The sequence below is a fragment of the Marmota flaviventris genome, chromosome X (assembly GCF_047511675.1).
Source record: "Marmota flaviventris isolate mMarFla1 chromosome X, mMarFla1.hap1, whole genome shotgun sequence".
NCBI lineage: Eukaryota > Metazoa > Chordata > Mammalia > Rodentia > Sciuridae > Marmota > Marmota flaviventris.
In genome coordinates, this window is record NC_092518.1 from 134419983 (window position 1) to 134430471 (window position 10489).

Here is a 10489-nt window from a genome sequence, read left to right on the forward strand (position 1 = left end):
GCTTATCAAGGGCTTCCACCCACACCTTGCCTCAGAACATAATGACCTGGCTCTCCCCTGTCATCAAGACCCTCCCTCCCTTACCTGCCTTCACAAAGTCCTTCTCTTCCTCAACTCCACTTTCAAAGACCTTTGGTCCCGCACCTTTGCAAACTTTGAAACAAACAGGCTTCTCCCAGCTTCCTTCAGAGCCTGTTCTGAATAAAACCAATTTTCCTCCCAATTTAACGCCAGATAATTCTGGAGCAGCGAGCGAGCGTGTGGAGCCTAGCCTTTTCCCTCCCGGGAGGTATTGTTACCAAAAGCTGGCACCTTGTCCCCTACGCCAACCCGATAATGGGGGCACTGTTTTGACAAAAAGGAAAAACAAGTTTGATTGCTTTGCCAGCAACAGAGAAACACAGGGACTCCTCCTTCAGAGACCGTGATTCTGCCCAAGGGTGGGGGGCAGGGAGTTTTTAAAGAGGTGATTCAGAGGAATTCATTCAGTTTCCCTGAGATTAGAAAGCAGACATTAGGGAGGAGAGGATCAGGGAGAAGGTCATGGAGGAGGAGGTCATGGAGGACCAGGTCACGGAGGACCAGGTCATGGAGGACAAGATTGGGAAGAGTTAAAGAAAAATTGTGAGTTGTAGAACAACAAGGGATACAGTCAAAGCATAAAGTGAACCACGGTGACAAGGAAAGGGCTCAGGACTGACACACTCTCCCAACTTGCCGGACCTGTACTTGGAACCACAAGAAAGGTCCTGCAGCTGCCTGGAGATATTAAATCCCAGGGCAGTTGCCCTTTTCCTTCCTGTTGCAACTGTGGCTACTTAAAACTTGCTTCATAGGTGAGGAAAATGAGGTCACTGGAAATGGTCGATGGGCCATTGTTGGTAGTCCCACCAGGGTGCACACCAAGGATTTTATCTGCACCAGTTGAGGTTCTGGACCTTGAGAGGATCATTTTGCAGTCTACATAGGGCTTGAGTGAGCCATTTGGAGCTTAAGCTGTGTGGAGAGCAGGCTATGCCCCGCTCAGGGTGACTCCACAATGTATAGAACAGCCGTTTTCAGGCTGTGTCTAAACCTGAGTTGCTCCATTTTTTAAAGCAGTGGTGTGCCATGAGCTACTCCATTTTGAGTATAAGGCAGAATGAGTCTGGCCCTTGCTTGTACAAGTGAACCACCACCATCTGCCCAGCGCAACCATGAGGCACAAACTGATAAACAACCTATATGTGGCAAGTTACCAAACTGAATCAAGGTGCACCTGGATACGTGGACACCCCAAATCATATCAGGAACACCAGACGTGGTAGCTTATCAACCTTACCAGTCGTAACCCCCTCACCTAAGACCCGCAAAAGGAGGAACACCCCCCACTTCCCACTCCCTGCTGAGACTGAACATGGTGGCACCCCGACCTCATCACTGCTCACGAGGCTTGCCCAGGAAAACCGCCACAGTGACGAACCTTCAATTTCCAGCCCCACGGATTTTCAGTGCAGCATGGCTTCCCGTGCCCATGACAACCACACACGATCCACTCCGGCTGACACCTCGAGCTTCTACTCCAACAAGACTCTGAAAATAACGACCTCCAGGACCCTCTGCTTCAACAGCTCTGTGGAAATGGTTCATAAAAATCCCTAGCTGACCCCTACGGTGCTACCTCTTCTCTCTCTGCAACGCGCAAGGATTCACATTTCCACGGCAGTGTTAGCAGAGATTCCTACTGTGGGGTAAGGCTGGTGCCAGCAGTGGTGTGTCGGAGCCAGCCCCTATCTGCTGGTGACAGGCAGCCCATGGGGACCATCTCTTGTCACCTGTGCCCCCAGTGAGCTCCTATTGATAGCTTGAAGTTGGCCAAGCTGGGAGCGCATGCAGGACGTGGTTTCCGGCAAGCGCCAGAAATCAGGGCTCCTCCCCACCTCACAAGGGCCCATTGCTAGACGTTTACTAACTCAGGAGGGGATCTAGGGCCTCGTTTCTTACGTGCTGTTCAGATGTAGCAGAGTGGCTGTGGGACTCGCAGTTAGAGAGAGAGAGAGGAACCTTCCTGATACAGTACTTGGACGATAGCAGGGGGGGGGGGGGGTGTATTCCCAGAAGCAATGGTAGGGTCAGCAGGTTCCTGATCTCGCTACCACCCTCTTGTGGTAGGGTTCTGGCTCCCCAGGCAGGTCATTCTGTGGTATTTTGGGAGTCATTGTCAGAGTCTTGGCCTACATGCCATGGTTCTGGCTCCTCAAATGATTTCGTCAGCAACTGGATCTCTGTGTTAAAGTCCCTGTGCAAAAGCTGGCCAGTGAGGCTTATGTTACCTGCAGATGCATGCCGACTGATGCACGCAGACGTCCCCATGTAGCTGCCGGATGCCTGCATCTACCCTTGCAGCAGTATGCAGAGCACAGCAGGGAACAGACGGCACATTCTAATCTAACATACGCAGCCGAGAAGCAGTTAATGAAAGGGCCATGTAGAGAGGTGGGAGTAGGAGACTGGTGTGCCGTGGCTTAGCTCCTCTGGGCTGCTGAGGGCTGGTTGTTATAATGCCCCATTTGGGGGGAGGAGGTTGTTAACTGTGGGCATCTCTCAGATGTTAGTTGCATATGCTACATTTTTTTAAAGCTATAAAAATGTCTTCCTACTACACTGTAGTGTCGTTTTTGCTCTGGAGATTGTATGCATCTATTGTATCTGTTACGAAGGTGCAAGGTGCGTGGCATTGACAGACTGATGGAGAAACCCTACCTCCACACTGAAAGGGCTGTAATATGACCATGGTCATTAGTCCTCCCTGAGGGCGATGAACTTGCAATGGCTCGCCACATCTGCATCACCCGGACTGATGTCCTCAGGCTGTCCCTCTGGCCTGGGAGAACTGGCCACCAGCAGCTTCTCCTGTCACGATCCTATCCGTCTTGCCCAGACACTGTCCTCTCAGCCCGAGAGCCAAGGGTGTCTAACAGGTCCTAGGTCCTGTCCCCAGCGTGGCTGCCTGTGCCTGCTCTGTCGTTGCCGCCGCTGAGGAGAGACCCAAGTTCCACCCCAGCCCCTGCTTCCCCCAGTTTTCTGTATGGTCCACAGGCGCTCCAGGCTCTCACTCGAGACTGGGGGTGGGGGCCCGCAGCAGTGTAGGCCTCATGCCCAGGACAGGGGAATTCAGGGCAGGCGGTAATATGAGTGGTTGTCCACGCTGGCCAAAGTAGAGCCTCGCGACCCCTTAAAATGGCGGGAACTGAGACGGGCACAGGCAGCCTCATTAGGGGCCTGCATGCGCGGGTCCTCTAGGAGGGCCTGAGGTGCCTACAGTCAAGGGGCGGGGCCTTGTGAGGGAGCGGGCCGACGGGGCCGCCCAAGGGCCCAGGGGCAGCAGGGCAGGTTTGGTCCAAACCCACCGCACGGCTGGTGCCTCAGCACATGGGGGCCTTCGGGCGCAGGCGCAGTGCGCCTCACGGGGTGCATTGTGGGGGAAGGGGTGGGACTTCGTGTGGGGGAAGGGGTGGGACTTCGTGTGGGCACCTCATTCCTTCAGCACAGCGGGAAGTGGAGGTTGTGTTCGAGGTGTGCTCTGAGGGGGCACGTGGAGCAGCCATGCAGGCCCCAGATGGTGGCGATGGCGGGGGTCGTGATGGGGCAGAGGGCAGTGCCAGTGGGTCCAGTGGCCCTGGGCGCTCTGGAAACCCCGGGATGTGGGAAGGCGGAGGAACAGAGGGTGCTGCTGCCGGGGAAGCGCCCCCGGTCGACGGGGCGTTGCCCGGTTCAGGGCGGGGTGCAGAAGCTTCTGCAGAGGGCTTGGGAAACCAACCGCTGGAATTGTATCCTTCCCAAGGGTCGGGGCAGGGCTGAGGGCCAGGCTGGGAGTGGCCTGGGATGGGCAGAGAGAGGTTTGGGGGTCTGGCGGGGAGGAACATCCTCGGGGCCGAAGGACGAGTGAGGAACCGAGGCGGCTAGAGGAAGCGGACTTAGGGGACCAGCCTGACGGATGGGGGCTATGCTGTGGGCTGGAGTCGGCGGAAGGGGTCGTGGGTGGCCCGCGTCTCCAAGTTGCCTTAACTGGTTCTCCACCAGCGGCCTCACGGTGCCTTTCCTGTCCTTCATGGATGCGGAGATTGCCCGCAGGTACCTGGCCCCGGGCATCGAGGCCCTCGGAGGGGCGGTTCACAGGGAATTCGCCGTGATCGGCAGTGACCTGGTTATGTAAGTTCACAAGGGGCCTGGCTGAGCGGGAGCAGGCGGCAGCAGATGGCTGACCCGTCTCGCCCTGCGGGGGCACTCTGTGAGACGCATGGAGACACCCAAGGGTTGGTCAGAGGAGGGCCGCGGTGCAGGGGGCGCTCTAGGTGAGATACTGAAGGATTAGCTGCATGGCCCGGCGGGGCGGGGCGGGGCGGGGACCAAGGGAGAGGAGTTGGCATCTTGGATGTGATTTTCTTTTCCCCTTACTTTTAGCCGATTGACTGCTGAAAACTCCAGCCTCCTGCAGATATCCGTCGCCTCCTTGCTCAACCAGCTTTCCATGTTGGTGCAGGCCATGCAGCGCTCTGTGCCCCCCTATTTCCTGAAGCTTCAACCAGGAAAAGGAGGTTGAGTTAGTTCTCTTCCAGCCCTAGGGCACTGATTCCTGCGGTGATCACCCGTGTATGGGCGGGGATGCGGGAGCGGTTTGTTTCTCTGGACTGGCGCTAGGGTGCATAAATGTTTGTTAATGCTGGAAATAAAACTGAACTACTGTGCTGTGCTTGAGTGTCTTTTCACCTATTGCTTGTCCGGCTTTTCTCACCCTTGTCCTTGCCTTGGGGGAGCAATTCTGAGATTCAGAGAGTCAAATATCATAAGATAATCGAAGATGCTTTAGAAACGGAAGGTGAAAGTCGATTGGGCATCAACTATACCGTCAGGAGTTGGAAATATATCTGTACTTACTCTCTTTTGGGGATTGGGGGACTGAGAATAGAACCCAGCGGCGCTCAAACAAGGAGCAACATCCACAGCCCTGTTTTTCTTTTGTTTGGAGACAGGGTCTCGCCAAGTTGCTGACATTGGTCTCCAACTTGCAATCGTCCTGCCTCAGCCTCCCAACTTGCTGGGATTACAGGCTTGTGCCACCGCACCTGGCATATTTGTACTTTAAAGTCGTAGTTATACACGAAACGGATACCAGCCACAGAAACATAAACTCTTTTGCTTGCAAGTTTAACATTAGTGTTTTTTCCATGTAATCTCCCAAGTTTTTAAAAACTCTTCCAAACCATGTTAATGCCAAAAAAAAAAAATACACAGCAATGTGATCATTGAGCATTTAAATTGCACTTGATCTCCTCACCTCATCTTTTTTTTTTTTTTTTTTTTTAAAGAGAGAGAGAGAATTTTTCAATATTTATTTTTTAGTTTTCGGGGGACACAACATCTTGATTTTATTTTTATGTGGTGCTGAGGATGGAACCCAGCTCCCCGCGCATGCCAGGCGAGTACGCTACCGCTGGAGCCACATCCCCAGCCCTCTTCACCTCATCTTGAATGAGGATTGCTAGGGATTCCTGTACACATGCCCCTGAGTGAATGGTGGATTGTATAACAAGGAATACATGACAATGCATTACTTTCATTTACTTTTCTACTTATTTCAGGTTCTGGAATATGTTCATACAAAATTGTTCTGACCTCCAGGAATTGTGCCCTTCCACCAGAATGGTGGCTTCCTCACATCTCTTGTCACTGCTGGATCTAGTTCTTGCTAGGATTTTTTTTTTTTTTTTAATTACTTAGTTTGCACCACAAGAGCAAGCAGACTAGAAACACCAGAACAAAAATTTAATGCCTTACTATGCCTGTTTCAGATCAGCAAAGAAAAAAAGTGTCAGGGCAATGAGTTGAGTGTTTTCAGGGTGAGAGGGCTGTAGCATTGGGAAAATAGAATTAGAAAGAAAATTGTCTGCCAGCCCAGGCAGAGACCATCCGCACAAAGGTAGAAAATGATTTCATTATTGAATAAGCAGTGCACCAGAATGTGATGCACATTAAAGCCAATCCATTGAGACTGCAAAGGGGCAGAAAGGCATCACCCTCTCATGTAGCCAAGCAGATCTAACTCATTCCATCCTTGCTCGGTGGGGTGGGGGGTGGACAATAACTAGTCATTGGGAAGGATGACTTGCCCGTGCCATCTCTCACACACAGTACACACTAAATTAGCGTGGCATTCAGGGCGACCGTATGTATTAGTTTATTGCTGTTGGGGACTGACTGTGCGTTCTCCCAGATTCATGTGTTGAAGTCCTAACCAATCACCAGTGTGGCTGTATGTGGAAATGGGGCCTCTAGGGGAGTAATTAAGGTTAAACGAGGTCCCAAGTGTGGGGCTCTGATCCAACATGGCCTTCTCAGAAAAGGCGAGGGCTCTGGTGCCCATTTAGGGCACATATGCTGGGGAAAGACCAAGTGAGCACATAGCCAGAAGGTGGCCAACTACAAGCCAGGAGGAGAGCCCTTGCCAGAAACTGAATTTACCATCACCTTCATCATGGACTTCACAACTGTGAGAAAATAAATTTCTGTTGTTTCAGCCCACTGGTCTGTAGAACTTTGTTATGGCTGCCTGAGCAGACTAATATAACTGTCTTTATCCAAGGGAAAAATAAGTAAACTTCTCACATTCTTATGACAGGATCTCGTTTTCACACTTGGAGCAAGGAGCCCACTGAAGTAAGACTTCTAGTATTTCCTCTCCCCCCACCCCACGCTCCCTTTCTCTCACAGGAACTGGGAAGTGGGGGAAATATCATCCCAGCTGTTTACTTTTCATAGAGACCAGACGGTTCCTAGGTCCTTGAACACACTTCCTGGGTCATAAAGCTGGCAAGAGGCTCTTTCTTTTGTACCTTTGAAAAGGGATTTACATCCTTTTCAGAGATGGAGAAAGAACTTACAAGTTCTCCTAAGTCAATGCTTTAACAAAGGGGGAGGAGGGAGGAGTCTCTCCAACAGTGAGAATTAAACCTGTTATTTTATTTTATTTTTGTGGTGCTGGGGATCAAACCCAGGGCCCTGTGCATGCAAAGCAAGCACTGTACCAACTGAGCTGTGTCCCTAGCCCCCCCCCCCCCAAAACCTCTTATATTTAATTTGCATCTGTCCTTATAGTAGCTGTCTCTAAAACATATTGTGTCCTGCAAACACGCCAAGCTCACTAATTAAGTAGCTCTTTTGTAAATGGTCTCAGGTTTCATGCATAGATGATCATGAGTGCAAATGAAGGCAAGGTTTTTTGTTTTTTTCTTTACCTTCCTTTCTAATCTGGATGCCTTTCATTCATTGGTTTCTCTCCTCTCTATGAGTTGCATTTTCCTGCTGCTTTGTATCCCTGGTATCAGACGTCCCGTTCCACCTTCTTCCTGGACCGCTGGGTATTTCTGTATTCCTAGACAGAGCCCTGAGCTGTGTGCTGGGATGCTGTTAGAGTGACTTGGAAAAGGTTTTTTTCCCTCTGGGTCTTGCTTTGAGGACGAAGGACATGAGACCAGGGCAGCTCAGTTGTAGGAGACATATTTCTGCGCTGACAGGGCACGGCCCTCGTGAGTGCCCTGCCTGATGCCTCCCTGACAATGTGACCTTCCCCACCTGGTGGGTGGGGAAAGCTGCTGGTCTCTTTCCTCCCTGAGTGCTGTGCAGTTACTTGCATCCTCTTGAGGGGCAGAGCCTTTCCCAGGCCTCAGGTAGTTTCCTCACGTGCTTGTGCTCCCCTGTGGTCTGCTGAATACTCAAATGGGACACACTGGGGATGTAGGGTTCTCTCCCTCTGCAGTTCCCTTCGCTCTGGTTCTCTGCCCTGGAAAGCTCCACCTGTCTAGACTCTGTGGCTCAGACTTCCATGTCCCGAACTCTGGGTATCTGCTGGGCCCTGGCCATCAACCCTCCTTCTCTCCTTCCATCCCTCTCTCCCTCACCCCACTGCATGCCTTACAGACATTAAGTATTGATGAACGGGTGAGAATGATCTCTTTCACTACACTATCCACTCTGCTTCCCTTCACTCTCTCATTGTGGTTCTAGTAGATTCTATCCATTTCTCAGGGACTTTCCACCCCCAAAGGAGAAAACTGCTTTGTCTCTCCCTTTGGCTTAGTTTCTGTAGTCCTGTAAGGGTTAGCATTTTAAACCATCTCTCTTGTCCTCCATTCTCTGTTGGGCTGGTTCTTTCTAGGTGCACTGAATACACAGGTGATGTCCTGGGACATCCCTTTGCCCTGAGTTGGAATCCCAGTCCTGCTTCACAGGTATCCCTTTACCATCGTACTCCTTTTGTTCCGTTTAGTTGTATTTTTTTTTTTTTTTTGTCAAAAGGTTTATTGAGGCACAACTTACAGACCATAAATTTCACCTCTTTCCAGCGTGCTGTTCTGTGAATTTTAACAGGTACATATGGTTGGTTTCCACCACCACCACAATTGAGATACAGAACGTTTGTCATCACCCTCGATGTTCCCTCATGCCTCTTTGTAGTCAAGCCGTCTCCTGGTTCCTGGCCTGGGGAGCTCCAAGAACCAGGCAAAGCAGATGACTGCCCTCTTGCTGTCCCTTCAGGCAGCCAACTATCCAACAGGTCGAAACAGAAACCACAATCCTTTGGGAAGAAAGTCCACATTCCTGCTGTTGGGACAGCTTACATTGGTCAGGTATGCTGGCTGCATTCCTCACGCCACTGCTGATCTGGGTGTTGGGGATGCTAGGTGGGCAATGAAAGATGTGGCAGGTTTCCCTTAGCAGCCAGCCAGCACCTTCTTTCTTCCATTTTCTTTTTTTTCCTTCCTTTTTGGTGCTGGGGATGGAACCCAGAGCCACGGCACATGCTAGGCAATCCCACTACCTCTGAGCTACATCACCAGAACCACCTTCTTTCCTCTCCAAGTCTTTCCCTGGTGATTATACATCGTTGTCTACATTCCAGCCCTCTGTAAAAGTTGATACTGACAGTTTTTGCCTGCTCATTCCTTGCTTTGGTGGAGAACTTGAGCCCTGGAGTTCTCTACTATTCCATGTTCAGGGATGTCACCCAGAAAATCCTTGCATTGTATTTTAATCAATACACAACAGTTCTACAACCAAACAAAAAGAATGAAGAAGGAAAGAAAGGAACAGAGAAAAGAGGGAAAAGGAAGAAAGGCAGGCAGGCAGGAAGGAAGGACGATCAAGGGTGTGAGAAAGACAACAGCAAGCCATCATCGTGGGCTCTGAGGTAAATAAGGTCCAGACCACCTTCAGAGGTCTTATTGTATGACTGTGGACAATTAGTAAACCAATTTAATTTTGCTGCCCCATGAAGAGTGCCAAAATGACTGAGTTGTTCTCAGAAACTGCAGTAATGTTAGAGACTGCATGTTTTATGTTTCATCACTAGAGTCATTAACAGAGATGTGTTATTCTTACATCGGTTGGATACAAATGATTGTCCTACTTGAACAAATACTTGAAGCTTTTATTTAACACAAATAAAGGTATTTCAAAGCAGCAGAAACTTTGCCTGCACTCCAGTTGTCGTTTATCGTCTTCCCAATTTATTCCCAGTATTTCTTGCAACAATATAAGGAGAATGGCAATTCCTTATTCTGCTATATTCATGATTTTACATTTGTGAAAAAAAAAAAAAAGAAACGATGTCATCAATAAGCGATGCAGCAATGTCTCTTGCCAACGAAAATGCAGATGGCATTGCTGTGCCAGAAAAAAAGAACATGTAGCTGTGCATGGTGGCACATGCCGGTAATCCTTGCAACTCGAGAGGCTGAGGCAGGAGGACAAGTTTGAGGGCAGTATCAGAATGTTAGTGAGACCCTGTCTCAAAATTTTAAAAATTGGTAAAATGGACCGGGGTTGTAGCTCAGTGGTAAATTGCCCTGGGTTCTATCTCCAGCATGTGTATATATATATATATAAAAGTGTATGTTTCCCCTAGTTTCCTGACTCTATAACCCACAGCTGAGGCAATGAACCATCCTCTTGGGATTTTGTTCCCTTCCTGAAAAAGTGGCCCAAGTAGAAAACAAAAGAAAATCGAGTTTCAGAGACTTACAGTCTTAGAGAAATGACCAATGAAAGATCAGCTGGGGAAGATAAATTGTGGTGGTTCTGGGAAAAGCTATAATACTCATTCAATCAAGTACTGAGACAAGCAGCATCTAAAAGGCATGATAGCAATCTAACTTACCTTACGGTGCTGTACTGGGTAAAGACGCTAGATAAAATAGGTGGGACACAAATCTTATTTTGATCAGCGATCATTTTAATACAGTGTAAAGTCGAGTGATAAATCTTCACAGGACAACCGATGTCAACGACAAATTTACCAATACTACTAGCATTTTTTTTTAAAGCATGCAAACCCCCAGGAGAGGTGTATAAAAGACGGTGGTCATCATTACCCCAAGTACACGTATAGTGCAAGTACCCAAGACACGAATAGTGCAACTCTACTTTGTGTACAACCAGAGACATGAAAAAT